The sequence below is a fragment of the Myripristis murdjan genome, chromosome 16, assembly GCF_902150065.1.
Source record: "Myripristis murdjan chromosome 16, fMyrMur1.1, whole genome shotgun sequence".
Lineage (NCBI taxonomy): Eukaryota > Metazoa > Chordata > Actinopteri > Holocentriformes > Holocentridae > Myripristis > Myripristis murdjan.
Window position 1 is genome coordinate 28,689,892 of NC_043995.1, and position 19,678 is coordinate 28,709,569.

General features: G+C 43.7%; 1 protein-coding gene across 5 annotated transcripts in view; it reads right to left on the bottom strand.

Annotated features, from left to right (window-relative positions):
* The window catches only part of crppa (CDP-L-ribitol pyrophosphorylase A), a 59,609-nt gene that overhangs the window by 980 nt on the left and 38,951 nt on the right, over nucleotides 1-19,678 (bottom strand). The window lies entirely within an intron of this gene.

A 19,678-nucleotide genomic window follows, 5' to 3' on the forward strand; every position in this document is an offset into this window, starting at 1 on the left:
GTTTTGACTTCGGTTCCTTGAACAGCAGCTCTACTAGACAACAGTTTTCAAATCCTGATTATTTATACAGTTATATAGCGCTGTCTTATTTATTATATGAAATAGTTACCGAGCTCAGTGTTCTCGTAGCTGCTGGCTATGGCCGTGAACATTTTGAGAGAGCAACGGCCAATGGGGAAACCCCAACATTCGGCCGACCAATGGTGTGACTTCAGTCAGTGACTCAGTGACATTCGTGTTTGTAAGGCTTGCCCCGCTGCTGCGGTCCAGCCAAAAATAAGTCATTTCAAATGTAGTCAGCAAAAGTTAGTTTTTAGAAAAGAGAATGAGATCTTTTCCATGCAGTTCCATGAGGACAAGAGCACATAACGCTCAGCAGATTCTTTGAATTGGGAAGATTAGAACTGACAAAATAAAACGCACAAACAAAGGTAAGGCAGACTCCTCACTGTTAAGTGTGAATGGATTCCCATTTACATTGGTTCAGTCTCTGTTGCCCAGAGAGACCCCACAAAATGTGTAATGGGTAGTTCAATGGATGTGATTTAAAATGTGTCTGAGTACAGTAATTAGGAAAAGACATACTTTAGTGCTGTAACAGTACATGTTCCCTCAACAAAAGGATTACATGGAAGTGAGGAAATAGGAAGTGGTGTGACGCTGATATAATCCAGTGGAAAGACAGGGTGTGGAGGTGGACGGGCGTAAACACTTCAGCTCCAGCCGCCCCGGGTCGATTCTCAGCTCATAGACCTCAATTTTAGGTTCATTTAAGGTTTTGTCTTATTCAACAATGAGCAAAATCTTCCTCTCACCTTAACCAAACTGATTTTGTTGCTTAAATGTTACTTTTTTACTGGACGTTTTTAGTTTCCTAACATTAACCATAACCTGAATCCAAACTTAAGATGTTTTTCTCGCCTAAAAATGTAACCGTTTGCTGACATTTTTATGCGATGAACAGATGAAAATGCAAGGTTGAAGTTGTGCCACTGACATGCAGACTACAGACTCTGTGCTCATTTCACTACATTTTATGAGACTGTGTTGGTTTAGGTTGGTGAAAATACCTACACAGTAATGTGTACTTTTGCATAATGCGCATGTTAATACACTGGATTGAAAATGAAACATGTAAATGCTGATTCTATAGAAGATGTTCTGTCAGTGGATCAGATCCAGGGAGAGTCATGCTGCGTGATCAAAGCTGAGGATTTCTGTTTCCCCCCTCCGTTGACATCTGTTGAAATCATAGTTACATTTCAGCGGGACCCCATCCTGTCCTGTTTGCGGTTGCCGTGGCGACAGAGCAGTGTGCAGGAGGCACTGCAGGGCTTGGTCGGCACTCGCTGGGACCGAAGAGGAGGCGGAGGTTTGGACGGGATGGACAGCGATCGGTTCCAGGGCTTTCCAGAGCGTCCCGGGGGCTTCATTAAGACAAAAGGAGGTGGAGGAGGAGGAGGAGGTGGGACTTCCTGTTGGAACGCTACAAAGCACCCATGACCCCGCGGAAAGAGCAACACTCCAGGAGGACAGAGGGTCTGCTGTAACAGTGCAGTAACATCATGGAGATCGGTAGCCGTCCTAGAAGCTCCTCATCGTGCAGCGACGGCCTCCGGAGTGAATCACCGCCGCGCAAAACCTGTTGCTGTCGGAAGGCGGGGTGCCAGATCGTGTTTAGCCTCCTCTGAGTGCTGAGAGCGGTACATAATTTAGATTTTCCACATCATTTGTCTCAGAAATGGGGCGGCTGTCCTGCAGTAATTAAAAGCCAGAGATGCTTTTTACACATGTTTAGGCCCATGCACACACACACACACTACATGCTTACTTGCCAACACTGACAGCCCACAAAATGATGATTTTCAAAATGATGTAATTACAAGGTGAAGAAGTAAGAACTGCTAATAAGGTAACCACAGAGATTTGGGGGATTTTGGGTAGCAGTGACATTGCATGGCCAGTATTTCTCATCTGCCTCTATCTAAAATGGGCAGATGGGGAAATTTGATCAAAATATGGAGGGAAATTGAGAGAAATGTAGACAAATTCCCTTCTCCCACCCCCGGAAAAAAGGGAATGAAAATCTGGAGTCTCCCAGGACGGTTTGGGAGGGTTGGAAATTATGTTTGCATTACCTCCTTTCCAAAGCGCACTGTGCATTTTTGAATGTAATTTTCCTATCTGCCACGCAGCCGTCTCTTTCCATTCATTTCCATTAGGTGTGAAAAACATGAGACAAATTACAGAGACTTGAAGCTTCCTCGAGATAGGTAAGACATCACACACCCACACACACAGAGACACACACACACACACACACACACACATCCTGCCCTAATTTATTTTCGTCCAAGTTATTTTATTGTTGCGCACACTGATTTGAAAGGTCTGCAGGGTTTCTGGCACGTCCATGCGCTAGTGGGAAGCTCCGATATCCGGGACGTCCAGAATGATCCGTTAAATAACCTATGACCTCAAAACTCCAGTGGGCGGGGAATTTTTGTTCCAAAACAGAGTGCGGGCCAGCAAGCGAGTTTTGAAGCCAGAAATGTCAGCACCTGGTGAAGTACTTGTCGAATCATTGGTTCTGATCAGTAACACTGTCACCCTCTACAGATTAATAACGGTCATTTAGTGCCGTGGAGCAGAAAATGCATATTTATTGATGCATTAAGTAAACGCAAAAAAAGTGGGATATGAAAATTGCTACATCTGTGCAAATATAGATTGCAAAAAAAAAAAAAAAAAAAAAGAGTTGAGTAGAGACGTGAGCCGGGTAAAATATGAGCATGTGTGCTGTAGAGGAGCCGGGGAGACAACGCTGTGAAGTGATTTAGGGAGTGAAGCGAATGGTGTAGATACAAAAAAAAAAAAAAAAGGAAGGGGGGAGGGAGAGAGGAGAAGTAAGCAACACCCGGCGGTTTGACAGTTGGATTAGTGCAGTTCGTCTTCCAGCAGGAAACAATAGGGATGTTGTCAGTGTGGAGCAACGAGCTCACTCAGGAAACAGTGTGGGACAACTGCCACTTGGATCTGAGGTGGTTTCCCACAAAAAAATGATTTACATTTCCATTTTAGGCATTTAATGTAGCTGACACTCTTGTCCAGAGCAATTTACAATGAGTGTAACATGTGCGGCTAATGGTGTGGAGTGAAGAGACTGATAATATTCCCCAGACCAGAGAGTAATCACGCGAGAGACAAATGATGGGAAGAGAAAGACAAGAACAAGAGAGAGACGGAGGGAACAGAGTTTTCAGTCACATGTAGAAGTAAATTTAGGAACCATAGTTATAACATTTTTGAATCACACTGATGCTCCTAAAGTTCAGAAACCATCAAATTACCTCCATATGTGATTTTTTTTTTTTTTTTTTTTTTTAATGTTGAAAAGATCTACTCTTCAGCCAGCCTGCAGTGGTGGCGGTAAATTTCACAAACCAAGTTTTATTCTAATCCTGTTGATAAAAACGTCAGCTAAAGTTGGACGGACTGTAATGGGAAAAATTTTTGCTCGTTTATCACAAGGTAAGTGGGTTAAATATGAAATCTGCATGATTTTTTTTTTTTTTTTAAGATCGATTGTTGCAGCAGTCGTTTTGTCTCCAGCATACATGGCAACTGAAACTGTCTCAAACAAAAGTGTATGCATTAAGTTTTCCATACTAATTTGCTATTTTTATATGAATGTGTATTTCTTCGTCTTTGGGTGGGAACACACTGAAAATAAGCCTCGTTTTTATTGTGAATGCATGCAAAATATAACAATATAACACAGCCAAAGACTTGAATAAATTCCTGAATAAATGACCTCCCTGGTTCAAAGTGCATTTTGTGTTCTCTCTGCACATCGCATGGCTTTTCTTGGCTTAATAAACAAATCACAACTATATAAAAACTAACTTCCGCCTCATAGTAACTTTTTGTGTTTATTGTCCATCAATCATAACACTCATTGGGCGAATATTCCCAACATGTTTGTGCCACATTTTTTTCAATTTTCGGAGAGGAAGCATGCACACGGTACAGGAACAACAGGATCTCAAACACAGGAAACTACAACACACAGATGATCATGCATAACTTAAAATTAATCCGTCGATATGGTTAATTCACTTACAATAAATGAGGCCTCTCTCCAGTATACCAGCCTGTATATTAAACCGAGAGAGAAGTGCACGTAATAATAATGTGTTAATTAATACAGATAGATATATATTTAATGTCCTTAGAAGGGTTGTGACGACACCGTGTTATTACAAATATGAATTTGTACTCATGTATTATGGATCATGAGAGCACTTTTTGCATATGGTACTACTGAGCAGCACAGTAGCACTATGAGGTGTTACATTATTTTCATATCTCTTGAATAAAGCTTTTAAAGGTGCAACATGCGGCATTTTTTTTGAACATCAGTATGTCGCTGACAAAATAGTTGAGATCCATGAGTAGAATTATTGCAAACAAATGAGAATATGTTTTAATACTATTTCTCCATCCGCCTTTCACTCCCTCCAGCGTCTCTGGAAGCTCTAGCTCTGTTTGCTCTGGAAGAACAGCGCCCTCTTCCTGCGTTGTGCGGTAAAGCAGTGCACCGGATTTGACCTCCCGGTCTGACCCGGTGGCTCACGTTCCCCCCCCAGCGAGGCAGAGACGCTCTCATCTTCTGACCAGTGCCTCAACATGAACATGGGAATGATTTATTGATGTTGAAAAAACCACAACACCTTTAATAATAAATACATGGAGAAATTTGTACAGTTATACACATATTTAAGATCTGGCTGCCCTGGGCTAATTTATACAATGAGGAAACACCAAAGGCAGGATTAAGCCCAGCGATAAATAGATAAAACTGAAAATAGCAAAATAAAAGCGTGGATTAAAATAAGAATAAGATTAAACATTAAAATGATTACATAAATAAATGAAACATCAAATTGAACGGTTAAGAGCGCAAGAGAAAAGTAAATTCTGAAAAGTAAATTACGAATAGAAGTGAGTAAAACCAGAAAATAGAAGCTATTGAAATGAAAACGATAAAAAAAGGACAGACCAAGAGAGCAAAGAGGCAAAAATGCATCAACAGATTTAAAAATAAAAAAAACTCAAATTCAGATAAAAGCCGGTAAAAAGGTGTTGAGCTGCAGCACGTTTACTTTTGGCTGAGCGACAAAAAAACGAGTGTAACAGCACAAAAAGGAGTTGGAGGTGTTGTGGTGTAAATACTGCGATCACACACACACACACACACACACACACACACACCGAGCGCACGGCTCCATTTTCCTTCTTAATGGAGTGTATTATACAAGCAGGCCGTGTTTATCTTCCACCTGATTGGTCCTTTATAAGAGGCTGATTACTGCGGGATAATTACACAACGCTGAGAGGAGGCAGAACACACACACACACACACACACACACCGACACTGACACACACCCACAAACACATGCATATTCATACACACCCATACATACACACACGCAGACGTTACATATACCCACACCCACAAAACACATTAACACACACATACACACACACAAACAAGTACATGCATATGCATACACAAACTCATCCACACACAAAAATGCAAGGACACACACACACACACACACACACACATAAAACACACATAGGATAAAACATGCATATGCTGTACACATTCACACCCACAAACATGCATAAACACACACACACACACACACACACGCCAAAACCCACAACCACAAACATGGATTAACACAAAACAGATTCACACACACACACACACACACACACAAACACACACACACACACACAGACAGTGTAGGAGACAGAACGCACATGAAAACTCAAGCATACATACACACAAACATGCATGAACACACACACACACACAAGCACACACATCCAAAACCCAGTTATATACACAAACTCACAAAAAACACATGTACACACACACACACACACACACACATATTCACACCCACAAGCAAACATGAACACAGCTATGTAAACATAGTGTATGTAACACACTGATACACCCATCTGCATAAACATGCATGGACACACACACACACACACACACACACACACACACACACACATGCATACACACATTCACACCCACAAGCATTCATATATTCATCCTCACAAACATGCATGGACACACACACACACACACACACACACACACACACACACACAGAGGGGCAAGACATGTATACATGCACATACGCACACACACACACGCACGCACACACACACACACACACACACACACACACACACACACACACACACACACACACACACACACAAATGCATACATACATTCACACCCACAACAAACATGAACACACTTATGTAATTACATTGTATGTAACACACTGATACACCCATCCACATACACATGCATGGACACACACACACACACACACACACAGAGCCAAGCGTGCCTACCGGTATAAATACACAGATTCCCAGCCTCATTGTCACAGCCACACAAACACACACACACAGACACACACACACACACACATTCCTGGATTCCAGCGTGTGCGGTGTGTGTTTACATGCCTCCATCACTCCGTGGTCTGGCATGAGGTAACGAAAGTGATCAGAGGCCGGAGCAACAAAAGGCCACGCCGAGCCGGAGAGTAAATAAGTAATAAATCTATCCCACATCAGCGGAACGTTTCACTGTAAACACGTTCCCGAAAATGAGTGTGTTGTGGCGTCCCGCGCTGATGGGAAGATGGCTGACATTCCTGCCGCTCTCCACAAGAAAGAGCGGCGGGAGAAACAGAGCTGTGAGTTTATGGGCTCGGGCATTTTCAGCAGAGCATCTGGTGGCTTTAATCACAACAGTGCACAATTAGTCAAAGGCAGAGAGAGAGAGAGAGAGAGAGAGAGAGAGAGAGAGAGAGAGAGAGGAGGAACAGCCCGACCGTCCCGGAATCACAACTCGAGATAGGACGGCGAGGAAGACCGGGTGTCGCGTCCAAATTTGCGTCCCAAGAAATAACGCGGCCCTTTTTCAATTTCCTTTTCTGTGAATGATAAATATGTTCAATCAGATCAGAAACAAACTCCAAAGTCCACGACGGGACACGAAGGACGGTCGCGTTCCCGCTTTACAACCCCATCAAATGTTTCCTTACATTTTTAAAAGCCAGCAAATTTCTTTTTTTCTTTGTGTACGCTTTGTTTTGTTCTGGTTTTTTTTCTTTCTTTTTTTTTCTTTTTTTTTTTTTTTCCTTCCCTGGTGTTGAAATCGAGACGAAGACGCTGCCAGGGGAAACGCATTTTTTAAAAGGGGAACAAAATTCTGTTTCCCACAACACTGAACCTCTCCTCTGTTTTTTTTTTTTTTTTTTTTTTTTTCCCCCCCCTCAGTTTGCCGTTTGCTGTTTAAAATAATGGATGAGGTTCATGTCCAAATGAGACACCCGCATTTGAAAAGTGCAAAATGTGCTCTGGTAAAATGATTAATGTCCCAAATTGAACCAAACCGTACAGTCAGTCACACACTGAGGGCTGAGGGCTGTGTTATCACAGTTTTGGAGAAGGGATATACTGAAGTTGCATATGTCAAAAAAAAAAAAAATAAAAAATAATAATAATAATATATATATATATATCCTCCACAGTGTCTATATGGTTATTTGGAAATTTGGAAATACACTCTGATGCTGCCTGTCTTGGCCAGTTTCTTTATTTGTAATTTATTTATTCATTTATTTATTCAACCAGGAGAATCCCACTGAGATTAAGATTAAGACCTGGCCAAGACAGGCAGCATCAGAAATAATAATGATAATAATAATAATAATAATAATAATAATAATAATAATAACAATAATAATAATAATAATAATTAAAAAAAACAGTTACATATAGAGACACAAAAGGAGACAAACACAATAAACACACCCAGGAGACTCATATTCCAAAAGAAAGAAAATTTTAGGAGTCATTTCCGTAACCAGGTAAATTTAAAACACTGACATCGTAAAAGAATCTGCTCCTAATTCTTTAATTTTGGATTTAAAAGCATCTCTTCATGCAACATTAACGGTCAAAATGTGGAGCTGTTCACGTATGTAACCGATCACACATCGGTTAATCCATCCTACCCTCCTCTCGTGATTTAAGTTTCTTCCACAGGAGATCGTCGTGTGTGAAACTGCGAGGATCTCCAAGTTGGAAATGACTGCGGATCATTATTTTGTCTATTGATTTGCATTCTGGACGCGCTGACGTTGAACTCGGGCTGCCTCCGAAGCTCTTGGTGCGCTTACACCGCCGGCGTGTCCCTCCAGCGGATTCAAAAGGTCACACATAAAAAAAAACGCAGCGATCGTTTTACTGGTCAACATCAGGTTCATTTAATGGAGATGGAAAGAAGCTGGGATTTCTGGGGGAGTTTGAAACCGATCCCTCTTCCCCTTGTAAAAGTTGCGCGTTTAACTGGACGCATGCGAGGGGGTGAAATTGATCGTGGAGTGGTGGGTGTGAAATATATGTGCAGCTCTCGGGCCACCTGGAGGTACATGCATGTGTGTGTGTGTGTGTGTGTGTGTCTTTGCAACATCCAAGACACAGGGTCACACGCACCGCTGAAAGTTGGAGGGAAGGCAGGGAGCAATAACCCCAATAACTCCTCCGCCTCAAATTAGCAGCACTTTTTAAAGGCGGCCTCCCACGCCGAGAGCGGCTATCAGCACGCTCGCCGCCGAAGACTCTAATTATCAGCCGGGAGAGCCGCGGGGTTCACTCCAGACCCAGAGCCGCATATGTCATCCGCTCCGACGGCGGGGCCACGCCCCCTTCTTAAGAATGGGAACAATATCATAAAAGGGCTTGATGACATAAAACAAAACGATTGGTTTTGACATGGGAGGAGATTTTAGCTCATTTGGGGTTTTTCAAAAAAGAGAACCAGTTCTGAATTGATCCTGTGCTTTATGGCCTGTTTCCCCCTCTGCACTGGCTTGCTGGATTTATTTCGGTGTCTACACAGCAGGACATAAATCATCCTCGGACTCTCTTTCTTGTGCTCCCTCTCTCTCTCTCTCTCTCTCTTCTACCCCCCTCGTTTCCCCATCTCTCTCCCTCGTTCTCTCCCTCTCTCTCTCTCTCTCTGAAGTCAGAGCGAGGGATGTGGCTGTCTGCAGGACAGGGCCCTGCTCTCTCCCCTCCGGAAGAATTAGGCCCGCAGACATTACCACATTGTATTTTGCGGTGCATAGTTTTTCAAAAAGGGGGAACCAATCCTGGCTCCGCCGCGGTCCCAGTCCTGCGAGCCCCTCGGGCCTCTTTCCCTCACTCTCTAATTAGATTAGCCGGGTCCCCAATCTGGCAACCCAGGGCTCCAATCTGGCAACCGGGCTACCTTCGCAGCACCGCAATATCTGGTCTTAAAAGGAGGAAATGACCTAAATGTCGGTCAGCATGGTATTCTGTTACACCCAATGGTGTGCTGACAAAACGGCTTGGGTAATGGAGACGTTCGAGGCGAGGGAGAGAGGAGAAAGAAAGGAAAGAAAAGAAAAAAAAAAAAAAAGAAGAGAGGATTTACAGCCGAGCGCTATGAAAAGTGCTGGGCCGACCAAACTCCACGGGCTTGTGGTTGGGCAGCCATTTTGAGCGGGGAGGTGGAGTGGGGGTGTGAGGGGGGGAGGTGGTTGGCAGCTGCAGGAACCATCGCAGGTCGGGTCAGTTCCAAAACAGCCAATTAGGAGCTCAGGGGCTGTTGCAGATCAATAAATATCATCTGAGCATGTCGCTACTTGGAGGCCTACGGATAATTTGCGAGGAAAAGCAAAGTGGATCTCTCGGCCCGGATGCACGCTGAAGTCACGGAAATACTACTGGCTCCACCTTTTCTTTCTCTCCCTCTCTCTCTCTTTCCCTCTCTAACTTCATTGTCTGCTCCGTCGTAGACCTGAACCATCTTCAAAAAAAAAAAAAAAAAGGCGTCATCCGTTGAAGTGCGAGCCAAGCGGAGAAGCCGAAGCAACGGAGGAGCCTGAACGTTTCTCTCAATGCAAATGTTCAACTCAGAGCCACATGATTAAAGCGTTTAAAAAAAAAATAAAATAAAGAGAGAAAAGACAAAGAAAGTCCTTGCAAGAACAAAAAAAAAAAAAAACCTGCAGTTAAATCTGAACGAGGACAGTCAAATGGTACAGAGCTTCCCGCAGCGAAACACATGTGCGGACAAGACTAATCCAGCCCGCACTAAATTCCACAGCCAGCCGTCTAGATGGGACGTGACAGTATAAAACAGGGGAGGACGTCTGGAGATTTCACTGACAGGAAGTGAGCGCTGTGAGTGATTCGGCCTCATAAATCATTTTTCGGGGGGGGGGGGGGGAAGAGATGCGGGAAGCTTCCAAAAACCCGGAGAGTCTTTTTCATGCACAACTGATGAGCTGAGCCTTCGAACGCAGCGCTCGCCGCTCTCTATGCATAGATGCTGTGCATGTGTGTGTGTGTCTGTGTCTGTGTGTGTGAGAGAGAGCGTGTGGGCGTGCGTGCATGCGTGCATTTGTGTGTCTGCGCTCGCGAGCCTGTTGCTCCCACGCCATAACACAAATCAAGATGTTATGGCAGGTCGTGATGACTAACTTGCTGTTGTTGTGTTTGAGGTTTTTGCTGCAGAGAAAATAGTTACAATCCTTCACTGCGGCCCAGTGGGAGCTGAGTCGCAGAGCTCGGGCCTCGTGAAGGGAGGGGGCGGGGGGCGGGGGGGCGGGGGGGCGGGGGGGGGGCGGGGGGGGCGTCCTGACTCAGGCAGAGATGTTCATGGGAAAGATCATCTGGGGATTTGTCTCCACGGTGTACTCAATCTGTGTATGTGTGTGTGTGTGTGTGAAAAAGGGAACGAGAGAAAGCGGGGCTATGACTGTGGACGTGTGTTTGTGTGTGTGAAACAGACAGAAAAGAGAAGTGTTTCGGTAAGTGTGTGTGTGTGAATTCATCATCGGAAATACAGAATACACTGAAATAGCTCTGAAATTAAGGCTAACTTACCACACATGTTCAAAAACTGCAATACAAAAACTGCCCTGTGTTACTTGCTGCATATACAGGAAATTTCACCTTCTGAATCCTAAAATGACTCTTACTCGCGCTAAAATGTGCTCATGTTCAAACTCTGAAGAGGTTTTCTTTCTCCTCATTAACTCGTGCTGTGATGTCAGTGGCCTGGTGGTTTTTCCGGGCTGAACGGCGAGCGCTGCTGCTGCCGTTTCTGTTTCTGACTCCGGTTTGGAAAACTCACCCTGCCTCTGAGGAAACACAAGGGAATATTTTGAAAGAGGCACACACTGATGGTGTTCTCAGGCTCTGATTGATTGATTGATTGATTGATTGATTGATTGATTGATTGATCGCAGTGTTAGTCCAGGAAAGCGATGTATGACACTGATCCAGCAGCGTGTCCCACTTCGTTAAATCACCTTGAGCGTTACGTTTTATTTTTGTCGCTAAGGGTTCTGTGGGGATTTCAACCAAACACTGTACCAACATCATGTTAACAAATCAGCTCCTCCTCCCCGGCCAATCAGCAGGACTCACCGGGGCTGGGCAAAATATCATGGAGATATCATGAAATGAGAGTGGACATCATCTCAGTTTTTGGATTGTATGATATTATTATATGGCACATGAGTTGTGTTTTCCACTTTTTCAACTGCCGGTCTTATTCCGCTCTTAAATGCCTCTGCCTGCTTAGTCATCATATCTATGTTACTTATGAATGTTTATCAAAAATTTACCTGCATCACTGACACAGGATTGACATGATTGAGGTATTTGGTTGATGATATTGTGATTGATTGTGTTGATTTTATCGATAATGCCCAGCCCTTATAATCAGTGTCTCCGTGATGCATCTTATGTAATATCTAACCGCCAAAACATGAGACCAAATAGGAAGCCCCAGGATTCATTGCAAGAACGCTGCATTACACCTTCAGCGATATGGACCACAGCAGGCAGACGGTTGAATAACATGGGGAAATGAACAGCTGTGTGTTTTAATTGATCGTGTGCGCGACATCAAGCACGCAATCCAACTCAAACTGGAAGGAAGTTTCTCTGAACTGTTTCACGAGAGAGAAAAAACTGGGAAGACCCAAGTATTTTCTTTGTCGTTCCCAAATTCATGACAGTACAAGGTTACCTCAGTTGTAAAAGTTTCTTTTCTGATAAATCAGAGTTTTCCTGTCAGTTTAGTAAATGGCACTGAACATCATAGTAACCATGGACCTCATCGACAGTTACTGTGTTGAAGATGACAGCTAAAACTGAGAAATGTATTTAGATATAACCAGTATTATATTGTATTGCAGATTGGTGGTTGCAGTTATGAATGCACTATAATTGTTTATTGATAATGTCTGTATAAAGTTGATTCAAATCTATGTGGCTCAGTTAACTCAGCTCCATCAGCACGTTGGATTTCCTCCTTTTTTTACGTCCATAATCTTGTGAATTCAACATTTTTTTTCATCAACATGAGTTTTTTCAACAAAATGGTTTTCTGTTTGCAATGATGATTCAGCAGGAGGAGCTTCATGTCCGTCCAAGTTGGACACTGTTGGAGAAGAGTTGGAAATACTCAAACCGGCTGTCATGTAACATTACATGCATTAAAATAAATGGGTTTCAACATTCACAAAAGGCAAAAGATGTGGATGGCTGGACTACATGCACCATTTTAAGCCGAATCATGTCAGCCCATGTCATGAGGCCATGAATTTCCCAACAGCAATTCCAATCGCAATCACAGTTTCACACACAATAACTTTTTTTTCTTATTGAAATTATCATCGCCGTCTCCGAAATGATCACATAATGAGGAGCATGTTGGGCATGAGCGGCAACAATGTCAATTTATGATGTCACCAATCATTTTCTCCAAAAAGCTGTTTGTTCTGTGTACCAAAGCATCTCCTCCATTGACTTCCATTCAAAAAGCAGGGGCCGCGGTCTCCCTGCTCACAGCCCACGGGCCTCGTGTGTTTTCGCCCAGTGATCAGATGTTGTCCAGCCTCTAGAGAAAGAGAGTCTCTGTTTTTACTTGTGGAAACCTGGCTGCCCATAAGCCCCGCCAACCTCCCAGCTCTGCTCCAGCTCAGAAACCCATCACTTCCTGTGCACCGGTGGATGTTTCCCCTCCAGACACCTCGACACCAGGTGTTTGGAACGGCAAAAGTAAAAGCTGGATCTACCCTGAAGCATTTATAAAGTTTTATATAAATCAATAAAAAATAGCCAAATGGACATTTATTTATGTGAAAATGTCACGGATTATTATGTGGATTAAGTTCAGTGGAATGTCCTCAAACGCACACTGGGAGTTCAGCACAATAACCAAGACACCAAGTGTGCACCAACATGAATGTGTGTGCGTGCGAGTGTGTGTGGTTGTGTGAACGCCTGCCAGTGTTTGCGTGGGTGTGAGCTGTAATGCTCGGACGTCCTGTCTCCCCCGCTGAAGGTGGGCTTGACTGATCGGCGCCAGAGGAGTCGGGGAGCAAAGAAGGCAGCCAGGACGGACGCAGCTTCGCCGAGCGGAGAGGAGAGACGCCGAGCTCGGCTGATATTTCATCGTCTGAATCACGTACAGAGCTGCAACACGGCTGTCAGCGTGATGGAGCTCCTGTCAGGGGGGGGGAACCTCGCAGCTCCGCCGGCCAAATCCACAGCTGCTTCCAACTAACAATCCACATGTCTCCCTGCTTCTATATCTCAGTTTCAGTTCAGTTCGACGCTTTTTTTACTGGCATGGACGTAAAGCACAACGCAGCCAAATCCAGATAAGAGATTAACATTTGTGCATTAAATCACGATCCCATCAATTATGATTTTCAGTGGCTGAGCAGTGAAGAAACAGTCTTTCTTTCTTTTTCTTTATTTCTTTCTTCCCTCCCTTCCTGTCCTTCCTGCCTCGCTTGCATGACCTCTTTCTTTCCTTCCTTTCGTCTTTCTTTGTTTCTCTCTTCCTTCTCTCCTCTCCTTTTCCCTCTCTCTCTCCTGCCTCTTCGCTTTCATCTCTCCACTCCGCCTTCTCCTCTCCTTAGATCACCATCACATCCAGTTTTCACCCCTTTCCTTTCCTCAACAGGCTCTCCCTCTCCTCTGTGTCTGCTGTGTTTATCTTTTGCTTTACGCAGAGGGGACATCCTCATTTGTAAAGCCCGTTACAGCAAAAACACACACACACACACACACACACATACACATCTACAGCATATGACTCATTCTCTCCCATTCCCCACCTATGATGGAGCACCCATTAACCCGTAGCACCCAGCCGCCTCCAAACACAAATAATCAGTGTTGATGAGCGATTGCGTCCTCCCGCCGCCGTAATTGTAGGTAATTGTTGGACCTAATTTGGACCAATTCACCCCATTGCTAAACTCGCTATTACACCTAATCCAGCCTACGGTTTTGGCAGTGATATGCACGCAGGATTTGGATCTCAGTCCTGCTGAGTGTGTGTATATCTGTGTGTGAGTGAGGTTTGTGTGGCAGACTGAACAACAAGATACGGGAGGCCAGAGAGCGTCTGAGGCTCCGATGCTCTTAAAATTAGAGAGTTTTGCGCTTCCTTTGACTTTTTGAATGCCATGCTGAGAGGAAAAACTCAAAATCTTACCAAGATTATTTGTCTTATTTCAAGTCAAAAATGTCTTATTCCTAGTCAAAATCTCATTACACTTAAAATAAGACATGATCACCTCAGAAGTAACTTGTTTTTAGACAACTGTCTCTTGTTTCGATTGAAAATTTGCTTGAAACAAGTGAAAATTTGCTTGTTTCATTGGCAAAATTTGTTTCTTGTTTCTAGGTAATTTTAACTTATTTCAAGTGAATTTTTACTTTTTCCACTGGCAAATTTTGCCAATGAAACAAGCAAATTTTCACTTGTTTCAAGCAAATTTTCACTTGAAACAAGAGACAATTGTTTAAAAACAATTTACTTCTGAGGTGATCATGTCTTATTTTAAGTGTAATGAGATATTTTGACTAGAAATAAGGCATTTTTGACTTGAAATAAGACAAATAATCTTGGTAAGATTTTGCGTTTTTGCAGTGAAGGCATGAAGCAGTGGAGTGGCCTTTCTGTTTTACTGGCTTACAATGGCAAAACGAGGGCATACCTATTTGCTTCACTGTTAAGAAGGCGAAATGGAAAACACGCGAGAGGAAAAAAACAATTTCACAGCTTTTTGCTTAACTGCCGTCAAACAGGAACAGTTTCACAGCTGTACAGCACTTCACATCACACTTGACAGTTTTAATTCAGAAGCAAAAACCCTCAATTCAAAGCTGAAAAGTAAGGTAATTTATGTTTTGTGAACATCTTTATATGTTTTCACCTGCCATCCAAATATGACAATATGGTGTGTTTCATATGTGAACATTTGATTCCACATACACAGAGGCAAATCATAGGTGAATGTGATATTTTCAAATGGGAAATGGGCGTTTTGCATGTGAAATCCAACATGCGTCCAAAAACAACATGTGCTTTGAATCTCGGTGAATTTCCTCTTTTGTTTTTTTATATTTTGGATCTTCGAGGCGCTCTTTTAACCTTTATTCATTGCATCTCATAGAATGCCCCCATTCTTGCAAGCATCTTAGCTCTCTGAATGAAAAAAAAAAAAAAAAAAAAAAAAACACACAATATTCATTTCATCGTGCTAAATGAAGCCCCGGTTTCATCTGCAGCGAGCTGAGGCCGATCCTCACAACTCGCCACTCAACACCAGGTCGCCGTGCACATGGTCGCGGTTCACCACAGCACCACCGTGTTCACATTTGCACACCATGGGCAGTGAGCTGAGGCGTAAAAGATCAGATGGGGGCTGCACATCGACTGACCGACGGACTGGCTGGCTGGTTGGTTTGCCGGCCGGTTGACTGGCTGAGTCTTCCATTTCCAGCAGGTTGTTTCAGACGGGGGCTGTCAGCAAGAGATCCCGCATCCCGCTGCGTCTCATTTATAAGGCTAGGCTCAGCTGTGCGGACCAATGACAGCTCAGGAGGGAAGAAATGTGGAATTCATTTGGCCCACAGGAGTGGTCAGCTTGTGGGGATGGAGGAAATATGTGGGAGTGGGTAGGGAGGGGGGCCGAGTGGGGCAAACGATAGCACAATAAAAACACAATAGAGTGGAGTCTGCCAATTCCTACTGTTGTGTAGCATTTGAACACCACGGATTCAAAACTTTTTCCCGAGCAATCCACAATCCTCTCTTTCGCTGCCATGTCCAACTTTTACCCAGAGAAATTTGCCCGGTCTGTTTCCAGGACATGCCGGGTTCACATGCACACATTTATATGCAGTATATGTGCTGCCTTCAAGGTCTGTCGAAACAGGATGTTACCTTGAAGGCAGCATAATGCCTGAGAGCTGCCCATCTACGTTTGGCTCATGAGAGTGGTTTTGCCTCAATAGCATGAGCAGGAAAGTGAGTTTTGACAGACGCCTCAGGTAGTCGACTTGCTCAGCCTGCAGACATGCTGTGGTCTTGAATTATTAACTGTTCAGGTAACGGATAGCTGCCCGGCACTCGTAAAAGTTGCATGAAAAACTGACTGAGGGCGAGGTTCACATCAAACAAGCAAATCACTGGTGCAAATGTGGTACAAATCACAAAACCAAACCGAACGCAAAAGCAATTAACACAATATTTGCTGAGGTGTTCTGCACAAACCAACCCCCCTACCACTCACACACTCACACACTCACACACAGACGCCAAGTTTAAACCCATTGCTCTCCCCTGTTTTTGACATATTGACATCATTCACGACAGTTTACACTCCGGCTTCAGTGAACTGTAGTCTCACAACACTCATTTCACCATCCATCTGTTAGTTTGATAAACTGCAGGGGAAACTTTAATCTGAATTTTATAGCACCCTGTATAGATCAGTCGGCCGTTGTGATAGCCTAGTAATTGTGGCTGCGGTGTGTGTATGCGAGACATGCAACCTTGCATTCAGTTTTCAGAACCGGTGCTTACATTTGGCGGTTAGATTGGTGGTGGCTGCTTTAACTATAGCCAGTATTTTTATGCAGCACAAAATGAAAGGATCATATCCAGCAGATGGCAGTACTGTCCACAAATTCTCCTGAATGTGAGTTATATTATATTGTATTTATGCAAAATGTACGGGGCATTTACTCAAAGTGCCAGTCCTGTGAAAACAGTCACTGCTGGCATGGGTGGCATCAGAGAATCAAAGTCTTAACCATGGAAGTGTTGGTGCCATGCGTTCAGCTACTACACACGAACAGATGAATCACTCTGATGTCCAATAAAACAGACTGAATTTATCATAGCAGGTTATATAGTAATTCAAACCCAACAGCCTCGCTTTCGGTCTCACGCCACATTCCAGGATACCAGACGTTATGGATTTGTAGTGATTCATAAGGTCAAATTCCTGAACACCTTCCCTCCTGTATTCCTGTGCTCTTGGCTGCGTTATTGTACTTGGCATCCGACCTCACGGAGCTTCCTGACTTTATAGGTCCTTATATTCTTTGCCGCATGCTTGGTCTGCTCTTTTGACCCCTCGCTGTGTTTGTTTTTAGTAACCAGGAAGACGTGTTTTCTTGCGGTTTCGCTCCGTGTGCAACCGTTGGGCTTTGCTGGCATGGATCTGCCACTCGGGGAACCGGGCTCGGGGATCCACTGGCCCCACTGAACCCAAGTTTAGTGCAGGCACATTGTCACATTCATGCCAACCGATGCACACATAAGTGCGGGCATACACACATAAACACACACACATGCAAAACCCCAAATTAATGCAGTGCTTTGGAAAGATGCACACACACACATACACACACACACCTACTTGCAAGCCCAGGGCCCAGAAGCTATTATGGTGCCAAGGCCATAATCAGAGCTGTGGTTGGCTGGCCGGGGTGACGACGTGCTGTCTGAGCCTGGCAGACCTACACACAGACAAACTGTGGGATCTGGCTCGGGTCTCGCTCTCCGCAGCACCAGCGGTGGTGCTATCTAAACAGGACCTGGTCTGAGGTATCAGCCAAGGCCTGCGGCTCTGGTTAGCATAAAGCTAAGTCGGCTCAGACAGAATGCACTAGGTCAGGGCACGGCTGCCTGGCAGCACCTACAGCCGCAGCATTAGAGAGATTAGCTGCAGCGGTAGAAAATGAAAGAGGAGGGCTTTTTCTTCCGAGAATTTTTTAAAAATTCAGCTCAAAACCCAACCCTTAATATGAATTTTGGAAGCCTGTCATGCAATATCTTTTGAATATAAATCAAATTGAAATACAATTTTCAGTATTGACCACACTTCATACAATGCAACCCAAAGTGCTTTGCAAATGTGGTATATAAATAGTTCTGGACGATGAAAAGAAAGCCAGTGATTGAAACAAGACCATCGTCATGATTACCATACAGGGACACAAGAACAGGAAAAGAGAGAGAGTAAAAAAGAGTAAAACTTCTAAGTAAAAACCACAGTTTCAAAAGAATAAGCTGAACTTATGTGTGTGTATGTGTGGATGTGTATAAGTGCGTGAGCCAGTTATTATGTGTGATCACCCAAGGACTCAAATGACCGACAATCTTTTTTACAAGCTCCATAATTTGCAAGAAATTTTCCCAATCAATCATTCTGTAAGAGCTGTTGTACCTAATTTCAGAACAAATCTCTTAAATTACAACTTCAGCACCATAACCAGCTTCTTTTTATGTGGGTTTGGGCTCAAAATTATCAGGATGGTGCCCAAAATTTGTTATGAAGAAGCAGCTGGTACATTTGCAGCCTATTCACGGGCAAAAGTAAGCTCAATACCTCCCCCTTGTGGAGGGATAATACCCAGACGAGGGCACAGAATCAACTTCATGACCATACTGTCCACCAGGTGTCACTATACTCAAAGACATAAGCAAGGATGATGTGCAAGCCCCATCACCTGAGAGGTACACAGTCTGCCTTGATAAAATAGCCAACCTGCCGATCAGTCTGTCTTCTTCCTCCTGTTTTGTCAAAAGTGGACGTACCTTCCAACATCAGGGTCACTTATCTTCCACTACAACCTGAAGAACCATCGCATCCCCCTCTACCACAGATTCTAACTTTTCCTCTTGCTCTCTCCTACTCTCTTGAAGTAAAATGAAAATCCCCTTGGCCTTTTTTCCCCCAAGCTGTTCTATTCTCATCCTGAAGCAGTGCTGTGGTCACGGCTGCCTCATGTCCAATCAATTAAAGATCAAGTCCGGGATGCTTTAGAGTCAGGACTTGATCAAGACTGGGACCGGGGTAGGTCAAGTCCTATTCCACACCAAGACCAACAAAGTGCAAATCTTTCAAAATGTCAAAATAATAAGTTCATTCCTCAGCAAAGATGTAGATACTGCACATCTGCAGGAGCTCTGTACAACACCTTTCAACAAGCAGGTGATTAATTCACTGCATTTTGAAAAATCAACACATTGAAGTTTGAAGACGATTACGTCCTATACACAGATGTAATCCCTTAAATTTTTTTACTGCTAAGGAAAGGACAAACAAAAGAATACCAGCTGGGGTAAAAGATGAATTGAGAATTTTTTTGAATAGTCTGGAAAAAGTGGAGCCAACATCCAATAGTGTCCAAAGCCGGGACGTACCT